At 43.7% G+C, this 15,440-nt stretch overlaps 1 protein-coding gene across 1 annotated transcript in view; it reads left to right on the top strand.

The window, feature by feature from the left end:
- Positions 1–15: 15 nt before the first annotated feature.
- ARSG (arylsulfatase G) overlaps positions 16–15,440 on the top strand; it is a 123,371-nt gene continuing 107,946 nt past the window's right edge. Inside the window, exon 1 of the mRNA XM_089901725.1 lies at positions 16–2,648. The gene's annotated coding sequence lies outside the window, so the exon portion shown is untranslated. The remainder of the gene's footprint in view (positions 2,649–15,440) is intronic.

Raw genomic sequence — 15,440 nt, 5'->3', positions numbered from 1 at the left:
TCTCTTCTGTCTTAGTAGCCTGGTGTGTGGCAGCAAGCACGACATTTCCATTCGGATACGTTTATGTCTCCTGAGAGAGCCAGGGCCAGCCCTAACTAGTAACTAACGAGTCCTGTAAAAATAGCTCTCCCCGTCCTAAGAAAGGGTTTCCAAGGAACATAATTTCCAGAGGGTGATTTCTGGTTCAGTTTTTAGAAAGAGGTGCTCCCCGTCTGCTGACCGGGCCAAGTCACTTTCTCCATTCACACCCCTTCTGCTTTTCTGCAGACTTTTCCACCCTTGGGGGCGGCCTTACCTCTTTTTTTCCTTTGCTGATTGTTAGCTCATCCCTGAAAGAAGCAACAGCTCACTTCAGTTTTTAGCAGCTTAAAACATGTCCTCTTCTCAAGAATATTTTCCAGTGGTAGTGCCAGTGGCACTTGCACTGCGCCATATGCTTGTGGGGACTGCAGTTCTCAGCTTTCAGAGAGAGCCCTTCGTGAGGGGTCTTGCAGGTGATTTGTTGTAGTTGTTACGGAGTCCAAGCTTGTCCCCCTGGCCAGCAGGGCAGGCCAGTAAGTCAAGTTTTGGGGGCAAGGAATAGTGACCTTATTCAGAAAGCCAGCAGACCGAGAAGATGGTAGACTGGTGTCCCAAAGGAGTTAGAATTCAGGCTTTTAAACTAAAAGGGGCGGGGATGTGGTTGGTAGAATTCAGGCTTTTATACTAAAAGGGGCGGGGCCGTGGTTGGTTGTTGCAGACTTCTTGGGGTCAGAATCCTTTGTTCTTGCAGCTGTCCCCTTAGGTCAGGTCACCATGTTCTGTGAACCTCCAGCAAGATAAATGTTACTCTCTTCTGCAGCTTTTCCTCTGTATATGAATGGAAAAGTGTTACACCCTTCAAGGTCAGAGCCTTCTGTATATTTCAGGCTCTAGGCAACATTCTTAAATTGTAGCAAAAGTGGCAGAACAGGAAGGTTAAAGTGAAAGACACAGATCCAGCATGGAGTCAGGCTGGCTCTTCCCTCTTACATACTGGTCCTTACGGTTGTGAGTGTTGCACTTTTTCTGTTGCATTGTTTCTTTGAGTGAGATCGCCGGGTGGGGTTCCCCGTGGGTGTACTAGGAATGCCCATGACGGCCTGTCCGGCTGGGAACGTGGGCTGGATTCCCACCGTGGGGAACAGGGCGAAGACCTCAGACCTGAGAGCCGGAGAGCCTGCCTCAGCTGGATCCGAGTCTCCCGGAAATCTAGAAATTAGAGCAAATCACATGACTGCATGCCCAGCAGATTCCCACTTCTCCTTTAATCTTGAGGGTGAAACTAAAGGTAATTTTTTAACTTTGATGCCTAAATCCTTTCAGTTATTATTTATTGCAGTATGATTTAAAGCACATTTTAGAACCGAACCAACGGTTTCTCTTCCATTCACTCTCCTACTCGATCAAACCTCCCTGGGTCATTTAGAAAATGGTGGTTTGCCGTTAAAACTAACTGGAGGGCAGACGCTTGGTCATTCTAATACTGCAGAGAGAACCCAGTGCAGCGTGGACTTTCGTGGATTGTATTACGGGTTGTGTATCTTCCTGGAGTCATGCGCTTTTAACCCTTCTCCATTCCGTCCAGTTTTCTTTCCTTTTCCTACAGGGTAAGCACAGCTTTAGTCGTGTAGGTCAGCGTTAGTTACAAGCCTAAAGGAACTCAGATTTGGCTGTGTGTGTCAGTGGGGGTTACAGTTATTTGGTCAAGATAGAAGCCTGTTTGCACCGCAGCACTGTGAGACCAGGAAAAAGGTCTATTGAAACAAATCATTCACTCTTGTCACAAGCTGGATGAGCAGAAGTTTTAGGTCATGGACACTTACTCAGAAATCATCACTGAAGTGTGTTATTGCATTGCATTTACTTTTGGAACATTTCTTAGGGTTAAGTTAGATAATTTGTTTCCTGCAACTAAATTTATACACTGTAGGTAAATCTTTGTAGTTTTTAAGAATGATTTTCACTTAGTGACAAACAGAAACCTATGCAGCTTTTGCTCTGCAAGTGCTGAAGGAACAAGGTATTTGGGAGTAAAGAGAGTAGTTTTCCACGGGTGAGCACCAGTCTAGAAAACAGTGAATCTGGAGCGTTCACGGTGGCGCCCAGGGACTCAGCAGTGTCTCTCGGGGCAAGGGAAGGGTTACGTTTTCAGTTCAGGCCGCAGAGACTAAAGCGGGAGGCCGAGCGCGGCCCCGGCCCCGCAGCAGAGATGCCCGCGCCGCGAACGAGCGCGCTCCCATCCTGGTCCCCCGACCTCCCTCCTCCCCCTCTCCTTCCTCCTCCCTCTCCCCCGCAGGAAGCGCCCGGCAGCTTCCGCCCGGGGCTCCCCCGTCCGGACCGACCGGACCGCGGGGCGCAGCGGGCCTCCCTTCCGCGGGACCGGACGACCGAGCGCAGTGCAGCCACGTGGGCCGCAGGCGGGGCTGGAGGCCAGCGGGCGAGGGACGCGGGCGCAGAGCCGTGAGTGCATCCGTGCGGACCCAGCGGTGCCGAGGCCTGTGGAGCCTTAACCTCATTCCTTGCTTCGGCTCAGATGGGTGATCAGAGCGGCTCCGGCCGGTGTAACACGAGCCACTGTGGCAGGGCATGTTTCTAGGAGCCCCGTGAGCGCGTGCAGAGAGAAGCAGGTGAAATTAATGTAATCGTGTAGTCTGCGTGCTCCAGTACGTCCAGAATATTACCAACGGGTGATGGGTATAAGACTTACATATTTTACATTCCTTGCGTGTGTGTATGTGTGTGTGTGTGTCTGGGAATAACTAAGACCTGGTCTCCTGGCAGGTTTGATGTTTATAATACGGTATTGTTGTCTGTGTCATCCCGGTACTGTGCACTCATCTCCAGGATTTATTTATCTACTGGTTGAGAATTTGGATCCTTAAACCTTCGCTCCTGTTCGCCCTCCCCCAACCCCTGATAACTACCATTCTCTTCCCTGTTTGTATCAGTTTTGCTCTGGTAAAGCCCATGTGTATGTGATGGCATACAGCATCAGTCTTTCTCTGACTTACCTCACTTCACATTATTTTCACCTACTAAGTCTTCAAATTCCGCGTGTATTTTACTGGGGCAGCGCCTCTCAGTACCCATTGGCCGCATTTCAAGTGGTCAGCAGGTCCCACGGGTCCTGGCTGCTGTATTGGACGGGGCGGAGCTCAGTTCGGACCGATTTCTAGTCCGCATGCAAAGATGTCCCTGTGAAGCTGAAGTAACAAGGGAGTGAGGCTTTGAAAGGAAAAGCTCACGGGGTCTTCGGACAGTGTGTACAGAGAGGGTTCACATTCAGGCTGAAAGGTGGGGAGCACTGTAAGGGCCTCTGGATTCCCTGTAGATTTGCCTTGGGGTCTTGCGGTTTTTCCCTGTGGCGGATGGATTTTTTACTGTCTCCTCCCATTGCGAAGGGCCTGGTGCGTCCTTTCCACTTTTGGAAAGCAGAGTTGGGAAGTGTTAATGTGCAAACAAGCCCGCAGTAGCGAAGTAAACTCTTGTGTAGTTAGTTACACCAATGGCAAAAATGGGACCAGATCTCCCCAATTTCAGGTTCTGCTTTGTTGTCACTGTGCTGTATGACCTCATAAGAAGTAAAATACCACAAGCCAGGCACCTAACCAGTTTTTTTCACATTGTTTAGAGAAGAGCTTATAAGATTAAACTTTCTTTCAACCTCTTTTCTATTCAAGTTGGGCCATCTGGGGTTGCTCAAAGTCAGAGAAATCACAGTGCTTTGCTTGAGCACCAAAAAAAAAAGAGGCTCAATATATAGAAAAGCACTTGCTACCAGTTGAGCCACTGGGGGAAAAAAAAAAAAAAGCATTGTGAGGGAATTCCCTGGCGGTCCAGTGGTTAGGACTGTGCTTTTGCCGCCAAGGGCCTGGGGTCAGGGAACTAAGATCCCACAAGCTGTGTGCGGTCCGTTGCGGGTGAGGGGGGAGGCATCATGAAAAAAAAGTCTGCTGGAAAATAGGTTAAGTTAAAACAAATTCTACACCAGCAGTGTATGTTCAAACTCACAGCATTCCGTTCGCATTCAGGCTCCCTGTATCTGCAGGAGGATTGGTTCCAGGACCTGCCCCCGGCCCCCAGTACCAAAATCTGTGGATGCTCAAGTCCCTGATACAAAATGGTGGAGTATTTGTATATTACCTATGCACATCCTCCAGTATACCTTAAATCATCCCTAGATCACTTATAATACCTGATACGATATAAAGAGTTGTAAATACAATGTAAATGCTATTTAAATAGTTGCCAGGCATGTGGGAAATTCAAGTTTTGATTTTTGGAACTTTCTGGAAGCTTTTTTTCCCAAATGTTTTCAATCCTCAGTTGGGTGGCTCCTCAGATGTGGAACCAGCAGATACTGAAGACTGACATACCTACCCTAGTGGTGATTTCTTCCCACTGTTTGTTTAGTCTCCGATGGATTTATGTTTTCTTCCTCAGAGCTGACCTGCCCATATAGGACCTTACTGCCCTTCGACACCCATCTCAGATGTTGGACCAGCAGGGTTTTTTTTTTGAACAAATTTATTTATTTAATTTATTTTTGGCTGCGTTGGGTCTTCATTGCTGTGCGGGGCTTTCTCCACTTGTGGTGAGAGGGGGCTACTCTTTGTTGTGGTGCGCCAGCTTCTCATTGCGGTGGCTTCTCTTGTTATGGAGCACGGGCTCTAGGTGCGTGGGCTTCAGTAGCTGTGGCATGTGGGCTCAGTAGTTGTGGCACACGGGCTTAGTTGCTCTGTGGCATGTGGGATCTTCCCGGACCAGGGCTCGAACCTGTGTCCCCTGCATTGGCAGGCGGATCCTTAACCACTGCGCCACCAGGGAAGTCCCTGGACCAGCAGGGCTTTTTTTTTTTTTTTTTTTTTTAACATTTTTATTGGAGTATAATTGCTTTACAGTGGTGTGTGTCTGCTATATAACAAAATGAATCAGCTATACGTATACATATATCCCCGTATCTCCTCCCTGTTGTGTCTCCCTCCCACCCTCCCTATCCCACCCCTCTAGGTGGTCACAAAGCACCGAGCTGATCTCCCTGTGCTGTGCGGCTGCTTCCCACTAGCTATCTGTTTTACATTTGGTAGTGTATATATGTCCGTGCCACTCTCTCACTTCGTCCCAGCTTACCCTTCCCCCTCCCTGTGTCCTCAAGTCCATTCTCTACATCTGCGTCATTATTCCTGTCCTGCCCCTAGGTTCTTCATAACCTTTTTTTTTTTTTTTTAGACTCCATATATATGTGTTAGCATATGGTATTTGTTTTTCTCTTTCTGACTTACTTCACTCTGTATGACAGACTCTAGGTCTATCCACCTTGCTACAAATAACTCAATTTCATTTCTTTTTATGGCTGAGTAATATTCCATTGCCACATCTTCTTTATCCATTCATCTGTCGGTGGACACTTAGGTTGCTTCCATGACAATAGTGCTATTGTTAATAGGGCTGCAGTGAACACTGGGGTGCATGTGTCTTTTTGAATTATGGTTTTCTCAGGGTATACGCCCAGTAGTGGGATTGCTGGGTCCTATGGTAGTTCTATTTTTAGTTTTTAAAGGAACCTCCATACTGGTCTCCATAGTGGCTGTATCAATTTACATTCCCACCAACAGTGCAAGAGGGTTCCTTTTCTCCACACCCTCTCCAGCATTTGTTGTTTGTAGATTTTCTGATGATGCCCATTCTAACTGGTGTGAGGTGATACCTTATTGTAGTTTTGATTTGCATTTCTCTAATAATTAGTGATGTTGAGCAGCTCTTCATGTGTTTGTTGGCAATCTGTATGTCTTCTTTGGAGAAATGTCTATTTAGGTCTTCTGCCCATTTTTGCATTGGGCTGTTTGTTTTTTTAATATTGAGCTGCATGAGCTGTTTATATATTTTGGAGATTAATCCTTTGTCCCATGATTCATTTGCAAATATTTTCTCCCATTCTGAGGGTTGTCTTTCCGTCTTGTTTGTGGTTTCCTTTGATGTGCAAAAGCTTTTAAGTTTCATTAGGTCCCATTTGTTTATTTTTGTTTTTATTTCCATTACTCTAGGAGGTGGATCAAAAAAGATCTTGCTGTGATTTATGTCAGAGAGTGTTCTTCCTATGTTTTCCTCTAAGAGTTTTATAGTGTCCAGTCTTATATTTAGGTCTCTAATCCATTTTGAGTTTATATTTGTGTATGGTGTTAGGGAGTGTTCTAATTTCATTCTTTTACATGTAGCTGTCCAGTTTTCCCATCATCACTTATTGAAGAAACTTGTCTTTTCTCCATTGTGTATCCTTGCCTCCTTTGTCATAGATTAGTTGAGCATAGGTGTGTGGGTTTATCTCTGGGCTTTCTATCCTGCTGCATTGATCTATATTTCTGTTTTTGTGCCAGTACCATATTGTCTTGATTACTGTAGCTTTGCAGTATAGTCTGAAGTCAGGGAGTCTGATTCCTCCAGCTCCGTTTTTTTCCCTCAAGACTGCTTTGGCTATTCGGGGTCTTTTGTGTCTCCATACAAATTTCAAGATATTTTGTTCTAGTTCTGTAAAAAATGCCATTGGTAATTTGATAGGGATTGCATTGAATCTGTAGATTGCTTTGTGTAGTAGAGTCATTTTCACAGTATTGATTCTTCCAATCCAAGAACATGATATATCTCTCCATCTGTTTGTATCATCTTTACTTTCCTTCATCAGTGTCTTATAGTTTTCTGCATACAGGTGTTTTGTCTCCCTAGGTAGGTTTATTCCTAGGTATTTTATTCTTTTTGTTGCAATGGTAAGTGGGAGTGTTTCCTTAATTTTTCTTTCAGATTTTTCATCATTAGTGTATAGGAATGCAAGAGATTTCTGTGCATTAATTTTGTATCCTGCAACTTTAGCAAATTCATTGATTAGCTCTAGTAGTTTTCTGGTGGCATCTTTAGGATTCTCTATGTATAGTATCATGTCATCTGCAAACAGGGACAGTTTTACTTCTTCTTTTCCAATTTGGATTCCTTTTATTTCTTTTTTTTCTCTGATTGCCGTGGCTAGGACTTCCAAAACTATGTTGAATAATAGTGGTGAGAGTGGACATCCTTGTCTTGTTTCTGATCTTAGAGGAAATGCTTTCAGTTTTTCACCATTGAGAATGATGTTTGCTCTGGGCTTGTCATATATGGCCTTTATCATGTTGAAGTAGGTTCCCTCTATGCCCACTTTCTGGAGAGTTTTTAGCATAAATGGGTGTTGAATTTTGTCAGAAGCTTTTTTTTTTTTTTTTTTGCGGTACGCAGGCCTCTCACTGTTTTGGCCTCTCACAGGCTCTGGACGTGCAGGCTCAGTGGCCATGGCTCACGGGCCCAGCTGCTCCGCGGCATGTGGGATCTTCCCGGACCGGGGCATGAACCCATGTCCCCTGCATCGGCAGGCGGACTCTCAACCACTGCGCCACCAGGGAAGCCCCAGAAACTTTTTCTGCATCTCTTGAGATGATCATGTGGTTTTTATTCTTCAATTTGTTAATATGATGTATCACATTGATTGATTTGCCTATATTGAAGAATCCTTGCATCTCTGGGATAAATCCCACTTGATCATGGTGTATGATCCTTTTAATGTGTTGTTGGATTCTGTTTTGGTAGTGTTTTGTTGAGGATTTTTGCATCTGTGTTCACCAGTGATAATTGGTCTGTAATTTTCTTTTTTTGTAGTATCTTTGTCTGGTTTTGGTATCAGGGTGATGGTGGCCTCATAGAATGAGTTTGGGAGTTTTCCTTCCTCTGCAATTTTTTGGAAGAGTTTGAGGAGGTTGGGTGTTAGCTCTTCTCTAAATGTTTGATAGAATTCACCTGTGAAGCCATCTGGGCCTGGACTTTTGTTTGTTGGAAGATATTTAATCACAGTTTCAATTTCGTTACTTGTGATTGGTCTGTTCATATTTTCTATTTCTTCCTGGTTCAGTCTTGGAAGGTTATACCTTTCTAAGGATTTGTCCATTTCTTCCAGGTTGTCCATTTTATTGGCATAGAGTTGCTTGTAGTATTCTCTTAGGATGCTTTGTATTTCTGCGGTGTCTGTTGTAACTTCTCCTTTTTCATTTCTAATTTTACTGATTTGAGTCCTCTTTCTTTTTCTTGATGAATCTAGCTAATGGTTTATCAATTTTGTTTATCTTCTCAAAGAACCAGCTTTTAGTTTTATTGATCTTTGCTTTTGTTTCTATTTCATTTATTTCTGCTCTGATCTTTATGATTTCTTTCCTTCTGCTAACTTTGGGTTTTGTTTGTTCTTCTTTCTCTAGTTCCTTTAGGTGTAAGGTTAGATTGTTTATTTGAGATTTTTCTTGTTTCTTGAGGTAGGCTTGTATAGCTATAAACTTCCCTCTTAGAACTGCTTTTGCTGCATCCCGTAGGCTTTGGATCGTCGTGTTTTCATTGTCATTTGTCTGTAGGTATTGTTTGATTTCCTCTTTGATTTCTTTAGTGATCTCTTGGTTATTTAGTAACGTATTGTTTAGCCTCCATGTGTTTGTGTTTTTTTATGTTTTTTCCCCTGTAATTCATTTCTAATCTCATAGCGTTGTGGTCAGAAAAGACGCTTGATATGATTTCAATTTTCTTACATTTACTGAGGCTTGACTTGTGACCCAAGATGTGATCTATCCTGGAGAATGTTCTGTGCACACTTGAGAAGAAAATGTAGTCTGTTGTTTTTGGATGGAATGTCATATAAATATCAATTAAATCTATCTGGTCTGTTGTACCATTTAAAGCTTGTCTTTCCTTATTAATTTTCTGTTTGGATTATCTGTCCATTGGTGTAAGTGAGGTGTTAATGTCCCCCACTACTATTGTATAACTGTCGATTTCCTCTTTTAGAGCTGTTAGCAGTTGCCTTATCTATTGAGGTGCTCCTATGTTGGGTGCATATATATTTATAATTGTTATACCTTTTTCTTGGATTGATCCCTTGATCATTATGTAGTGTCCTTCCTTGTCTCTTGTAACATTCTTTATTTTAAAATCTATTTGATATGAGTATTGCTACTCCAGCTTTCTTTTGATTTCTGTTTGCATGGAATATCTTTTTCCATCCCCTCACTTTCAGTCTGTTTGTGTCCCTAGGTCTGAAGTGGGTCTCTTGTAGACAGCCTATATATGGGTCTTGTTTTTGTATCCATTCAGCAAGCCTGTGTCTTTTGGTTGGAACATTTAATCCATTCACATTTAAGGTAATTATTGATATGTATGTTCCTATTACCATTTTCTTAATTATTTTGGGTTTGTTTTTGTAGGTACTTTTCTTCTCTTGTGTTTCCCACTTAGAGAAGTTCCTTTCGCATTTCTTGTAGAGCTGGTTTGGTGGTGCTGAATTCTCTTAGCTTTTGTTTGTTTGTAAAGCTTTTGATTTCTCCATCGAATCTGAATGAGATCCTTGCCCGGTAGAGTAATCTTGGTTGTAGGTTCTTCCCTTTCATCATTTTAAGTATATCATGCCACGCCCTTCTGGCTTGTAGAGTTTCTGCTGAGAAATCAGCTGTTAACCTCATGGGAGTTCCCTTTTATGTTATTTGTTGTTTTTCCCTTGCTGCTTTCAATAATTTTTCTTTGTCTTTAATTTTTGCCAATTTGATTACTATGTGTCTTGGCGTGTTTCTCCTTGGGTTTATCCTGTATGGGACTCCCTGCACTTCCTGGACTTGGGTGGCTATTTCCTTTCCCATGTTATGGAAGTTTATGACTATAATCTCTGCAAATATTTTCTCTGGTCCTCTCTCTCTCTCTTCTCCTTCTGGGACCCCTATAATGCGAATGTTGTTGCGTTTAATGTTGTCCCAGAGTTCTCTTCGGCTGTCTTCATTTCTTTTCATTCTTCTTTCTTTATTCTGTTCTGCAGCAGTGAATTCCACCATTCTGTCTTCCAGGTCACTTATCTGTTCTTCTGCCTCAGTTATTCTGCTATTGATTCCTTCTAGTGTATTTTTCATTTCAGTTATTGTATTGTTCATCTCTGTCTGTTTGTTCTGTAATTCTTCTAGATCTTTGTTAAACATTTCTTGCATCTTCTCGATCTTTGCCTCCATCATTTTTCCAAGGTCCTGGATCATCTTCACTATCATTCTGCTGAATTCTTTTTCTGGAAGGTTGCCTATCTCCAATTCATTTAGTTGTTTTTCTGGGGTTTTATCTTGTTCCTTTATCTGGTACATAACCCTTTGCCTTTTCATCTTGTGTATCTTTCTGTGAATGTGGTTTTTGTTCCACAGGCTGCAAGATTGTAGTTCTTCTTGCTTCTGCTGTCTGTGCTCTGGTGGATGAGGCTATCTAAGAGGCTTGTGGAAGTTTCCTGATGGGAGGGACTGGTGGTGGGTAGAGCTGCCTGTTGCTCTGGTGGGCAGAGCTCAGTAAAACTTTAATCCACTTGTCTGCTGATGGGTGGGGCTGGGTGGGGCTGGGTTCCCTCCCCGTTGGTTGTTTGGCCTGAGACGACCCAACACTGGAGCCTACCCAGGCTCTTTGGTGGGGCTAATGGCAAACTCTCAGAGGGCTCACGGCAAGGAGTACTTCCCAGAACTTCTGCTGCCAGTATCCTTGTCCCTTGGTGAGCCATAGCCACCCCCCGCCTCTGCAGGAGACCCTCCAACACTAGCAGGTAGGTCTGGTTCAGTCTCCCCTGGGGTCACTGCTCCTTCCCCGGGTCCCGATGCGCACACTGCTTTGTGTGTGCCCTCCGAGAGTGGAGTCTCTGTTTCCCCCAGTCCTGTTGAAGTCCTGAAATCAAATCCCACTAGTCTTCAAAGTCTGATTCTCTAGGAATTCCTCCTCCCGTTGCCAGACCCCCAGGTTGGGAAGCCTGACGTGGGGCTCAGAACCTGCACTCCAGTGGGTGGACTTCTGTGGTATAAGTGTTCTCCAGTTTGTGAGTCACCCACCCAGCAGTTATGGGATTTGGTTATATTGTGATAGCACCCCTTCTACCGTCTCATTGTGGCTTCTCCTTCGTCTTTGGATGCGGGGTATCTTTTTTGGTGAGTTCCAGTGTCTTCCTGTCGATGACTGTTCAGCAGTTAGTTGTGATTCTGGTGTTCTCGAATGAGGGAGTGAGAGCACGTCCTTCTACTCCGCCATCTTGAACCAATCTCCAGGTCTTGTTTTTGTATCCACTCAGCCAGTCTATGTCTTTTGGCTGGAGCATTTAATCCATTTGGATTTAAGGTAGTTATTGATAATGTATGTTCCTATTACCATTTTCTTAATTGTTTTGGGTTTGTTATTGTACGTCTTCTCCTTCTCTTGTGTTTCCTGCCTAGAGAAGTTCCTTTAGCATTTGTTGTAAAGCTGGTTTGGTGGCCCTGAATTCTCTTAGCTTTTGCTTGTCTGTAAAGGTTTTAATTTCTCTGTGGAATCTGAAGGAGATCCTTGCTGGGTAGAGTAATCCTGGTTGTAGGTTTTTCCCTTTCATCACTTTAAATATGACCTGCCACTCCCTTCTGGCTTGCAGAGTTTCTGCTGAAAGATCAGCTGTTAACCTTATGGAGATTCCCTTGTATGTTATTTGTTGTTTTTCCCTTGCTGCTTTTAATATTTTGCCTTTGTATTTAATTTTTGATTGTTTGATTAAAATGTGTCTTGGCGTGTTTCTCCTTGGATTTATCCTGTATGGGACTCTCTGTGCTTCCTGGACTTGATTGACTATTTCCTTTCCCATATTAGGGAAGCTTTCAACTATAATATCTTCAAATATCTTCTCAGTCCCTTTCTTTTTCTCTTCTTCTTCTGGGACCCCTATAATTCAAATGTTGGTGCGTTTAATGTTGTCCCAGAGGTGTCTCAGATTGTCCTCAATTCTTTTCATTCTTTTTTCTTTATTCTGCTCTGCGGTAGCTATTTCCACTATTTTATCTTCCACGTCACTTATCTGTTCTTCTGCCTCAGTTATTCTGCTGTTGATTCCTTGTAGAGAATTTTAATTTCACTTATTGTGTTGTTCATCATTGTTTGTTTGCTCCTTAGTTCTTCTAGGTCCTTGTCAAACATTTCTTGTATTTTCTCCATTCTATTTCCAAGATTTTGGATCATCTTTACTGTCACTACTCTGAATTCTTTTTCAGGTAGACTGCCTATTTCCTCTTCATTTGTTAGGTCTGGTGGGTTTTATCTTGCTCCTTCATCTGCTGTGTGTTTCTCTGTCTTCTCATTTTTCTTATCTTACTGTGTTTGGGGTCTCCTTTTTGCAAGCTGCAGGTTCGTAGTTCCCGTTGTTTTTGGTGTCTGTCCCCAGTGGGTAAGGTTGGTTCAGTGGGTTGTGTAGGCTTCCTGGTGGAGGGGACTGGTGCCTGTGTTCTGGTGGATGAGGCTGGATCTTGTCTTTCTGGTGGGCAGGACCACATCTGGTGGTGTGTTTTGGGGTGTCTGTGACCTTATTATGATTTTAGGCAGCCTCTCTGCTGATGGGTGGGGTTGTGTTCCTGTCTTGCTAGTTGTTTGGCATGGGGCGTCCAGCCCTGTAGCTTGCTGGTCGTTGAGTGGAGCTGGGTCTTAGCGTTGAGATGGAGATCTCTGGGAGAGCTTTCGCTGTTTGATATTACATGGCGCCAGGACGTCTCTGGTGGACCAATGTCCTGAACTCTGCTCTCCTGCCTCAGAGGTACAGGCTGCCACCGGGCCGGAGCACTAAGACCCTGTCAGCCACATGGCTCAGAAGAAAAGGGAGAAAGAAAGAAAGAAAAAAATAAAGTTATTAAAATAAAAAAACTGAAAAATTAAAATTAAAAAGTAATAAAAGAAAGAAGGAAGAGAGCAACCAAACCTAAAAACAAAACCACCAATGATAACAAGCACCAAAAACTATACTAAGAACAACCCCTAGGACAAATGGTAAAAGCAAAGCTATACAGACAAAATCATACAAAGAAGCGTTACATATACACACTCACAAAAAGAGGAAAAGAAAAAATATATATAAATATTAAAAAAAAGAAAGAGTGTAACCAAATCAATAAATCTACCAATGATAATAAACTCTAAATACTAAACTAAGATAAACATAAAACCAGAAACAAATCATATGCAGAAGGCAAACCCCAAGTCTACCGCTGCTCCCAAGGTCTACCGCCTCAATGTTGGGTTGATTCGTTGTCCATTCAGGTATTCCCCAGATGCAGGTACATCGGGTTGACTGTGGAGATTTAATCCACTGCTCCCGAGGCTGCTGGGAGAGATTTCCCTTTCTCTTCTTTGTTCGTACAGCTCCTAGGGCTCAGCTTTGGATTTGGCCTCTCCTGTGCGTGTAGGTCGCCTGAGGGCGTCTGTTCTTCGCTCAGACAGGACGGGGTTAAAGGAGCCGCTGATTAAGGGGCTCTGACTCACTCAAGCAGGGGAGAGGGAGGGGTACAGAATGCGGGACGAGCCTGGGACCAGCAGGTTTTGAGCACCGTGCTTTCAGGCCGTCGAGCTGATTCGCAGAAGCACCAGACTCTTGAGTGTAATCGTAAATAGGTACCTTTTTTTTTTTCCTCTGGAAAATGTTAATGAAAAATGAGGCACTCATTAACTCATCCATTTTTTTTGGAGCATCACCTACAATGTGCCAGGCCCTGCTCAAAGCTTTGGGGATATAGCGGTGAGCAAAAAACTGCTATGCCTTAATGATAATAAGTGAGTAAACAATACTTTTATAACCTCAGAGTAAAGGGGTAGAAACAAGTGCTGTTTTGGATAGGATATTCACGCATGCCTCCTCAGGGGGGTGACTTTTGCGGGGGGGACCAAATTGAAGGCTCATGTCATGTGCACATCTCAGGGAAGCGGGACCAGGCAAAGGGAACCACAGATGCCAAGGCCTGAGGCGTGTGATTTCAAGGAACAATAATAAAGCAGGTGCAGTAAGAGCCGGGCAGAAAGTACTAGACTTGGGCATGTGGTCGTGTACAACTCATGCTTTAAAAGGATTGTTATAAGGCTTCTGTCTGGAAAACGAAGGCCAGGGTGGGCTGGGGTACATGTGTGGCGAGAGCGGAAGTGGGCAAACCTGCTGTAAGACGATTGCAGTGATGGAGCGAAGATGACATTGACTCGGACCAGGGCTGCTGGCGGAGTTGGCAAAGGCAGTCAGGTTCTGGATATATTTAGCAAGCAGAGCCGGTAGGATGTGGGGAGAGGATCAGGCTTCTGCTGAGGACAGGTTAGGATGGCCCTGCTGCCCTCACACAGTCGGGAGACCCGCAGTGAAGTGGGGACTTAGCAAGAGAGTCCCCAGTGTAGAGAAGGTAGAGTTTGGGTCGAATTCTAGGGGAGTAAGTTGCTAGGATGGTTAGCGTGCTTGTTCTCTTCTTGAGTTGCCGGAAAGGTAGATACATAATATAAATTCATGGCCACAACAATTTGTATTTTTTTCCCATAACCTTGGGTGAACCATATTTTAAAAGCCTTTATAGATAAAGTGTTCTGGGGTATCAGTTTTGCTGTCCCATTTCCCCTCTAGGAGATCTATAGTCACTGTGGTCATTGTGATTTGGCCGTGAGAGTTTTTCGTACGTGAAAAACGAAATTTTGCAAGTTCCTGACCTTGGCACTTTTCTTGTTCAGCACCCTCAGGCGGTCATGACAGACACTGAACACCAGGGGGAGCTAGTTTCCTTACTTATGCAACAGCGTCTGGCCCACCTGTTGGAGACTGTAGGCCTCCCCTGTATTAACCATAAACCTGAAACCCAGGACAGCTTCTCGTTTTGCAGTGCGATGTATACTTATAGGAGTGATCTTTTAGCGTGTACCATGTCTGAATTGTCTTTAAATTGGTCGTTTTAATGAATGCTCATAACCATTTAAAATTTTAAGGGCAGTGGCTTCTAAATTCTAGGCGTATTAGTGAACCCCATATCTGGGAGCTTTTAAAAATAAGGATTCATGGGACTTCTTTGGTGGCCTAGTGGTTAGGATGCGGTGCTATCACTGCCGTGGGCTGGGCTCAATCCTGGTCGGGGAACTGGATCCCGCAAGCCGCGCAGTGCGTTGCGGCCAAGAAGAGAAAAAAAAAGGAAGGGATTCATGATCGTTTCTGATTTATAATATTTGAGAAGTAAAGAAATCTAAATGTAATAAATACCTCAAGTGACTTGAATGGATGACTCGGCCACGGAACTCTGAGTTAGAATCTATATTTTATCACCAGGTATTGAGTGAAAGGAAAGGCAAATAAATGTACAAAAGCTACCCTACACGTTATTGGAGTCGAAAATTGATAACCTGGTTCAAAAGCTTGGAAACATTCTATCTGTTAAGGATGCATTTGTCTTAAAAGAACACATGATCTTGTCTCATTTTTACAACTGGAATGATTTTATTTTGGGAAGGGAAGTGGTCTACATTTGTAGTGAAATTATTTCGTCAGTAACGCGGAAGCCAAATCTCTTTAATCACAGGCAATGAAACCTGATAATGTGCTAGCAGCT

Source organism: Delphinapterus leucas, chromosome 19 (assembly GCF_059928025.1).
Source record: "Delphinapterus leucas isolate spDelLeu-1000000601 "Yukka" chromosome 19, BTC_Dleu_Yukka2, whole genome shotgun sequence".
NCBI lineage: Eukaryota > Metazoa > Chordata > Mammalia > Artiodactyla > Monodontidae > Delphinapterus > Delphinapterus leucas.
Note: the sequence above shows the minus strand (reverse complement) of the source record. Positions and strands in the feature narration are given on the sequence as shown.